Below are 1303 nucleotides of genomic sequence, written 5' to 3' on the forward strand. Positions count from 1 at the left end.
CATTTTCGGGGGCTATCTTCGCATAGCTTAATTAATCAGCGTCCTTGAGAAAAGAATAATATTATAGTGAAGGTTATCACCTTCACTATAATGGATTTAAGTTACCGAAATTACGTTGTCTTTAAACTTTCAATTGGTTGCATTAGGTCAAAAATATATTTAGTAATAAAAGGTTTCTTTAACAAGGAACAATCGGGTGCAGGGTTGTTTATCAAGGGGTGCTTAAGATTAATGCGCGTGTGACCAATACGTGAGCGAAATTGAAATACTTCTAGCTTTCGACAAATGTTTAGGTTTTTATAAGGTGTTGTGGTAGGTTTAAAATATTGTGCAGTTTATCTCGTTTTTCATTCTTCATATTTTGCCTGCGTAAATACAATTTTCTGTCAAGAGCATTTTAAATATCTGAGTCAGTAAGTGGAGTCAGCAATATATTGTGAGTTGTCTTTTGATGAGAACTCTGACCGAAATTGGTTTGAACTATAATAAGAGATTCGATAGAGTGTTCTGCAACAAAAATACCGAGTAAACACAAAAGAAAAGTTGAAAAAATAAAACAGTGAATATTTTGATGAAACTTTAATCTATTTGCGAAATGTTTATTAATGAGTTAGATAATACTCTGAATTTTGACTTTACGGTGGATAAAAGGGAGTTTAATGACTTGGATTTTGTTAATCCATAGGAAATTAAATGGAAGCAAGATTTGTAGGTGAAGAGTCTCAATAGGAAGAACGTAAAGACATTTTATTTTAAACTAAAAATAAAGTTGTTGAAAAAAGTAAAACTATAGACTCTTAAAACTATAGACTTAAACAAAACATTTTTTACCCTATAATTACCATTTTAAAGCTTCATGAAAATGGTTCCAAGATTAAAAGAAATATGGAAATGCTCGTAAGAACAGAACAGAACAGACTTTAAAAACATTCTCTTGAAGAGCAAAATAATATTAATATGTCAGACTCTTATTAAGAATGGAAGAATTTATTTTACAAATTTTTTAAACTTTCACTTTTTGAAAAATTACCTGGGATTGATAACTGTGTGAATTTGTTTGCCATAAACCGATTTTCATTATTGCTTTACTACTTGTAATCTAGCAGCTAATAATTTGTGCAAGGTTTATCTTTATATTCTTCTAGAACACTTTCAGAAATTTCATGGAATTGCATGAATTTAGTTGGCAGCGTTTTCTTGTGAGAAGCAAAGTGAATATAGTTGCCTAAATTTCTCATTAAATACTAAAATAGCTCTTTTGTTCAAAATTTACGTGTTATATGAGGAGAAAAAAAGCATTTTG

Source organism: Parasteatoda tepidariorum, chromosome 3 (genome assembly GCF_043381705.1).
Source record: "Parasteatoda tepidariorum isolate YZ-2023 chromosome 3, CAS_Ptep_4.0, whole genome shotgun sequence".
Classification (NCBI taxonomy): Eukaryota; Metazoa; Arthropoda; class Arachnida; order Araneae; family Theridiidae; genus Parasteatoda; species Parasteatoda tepidariorum.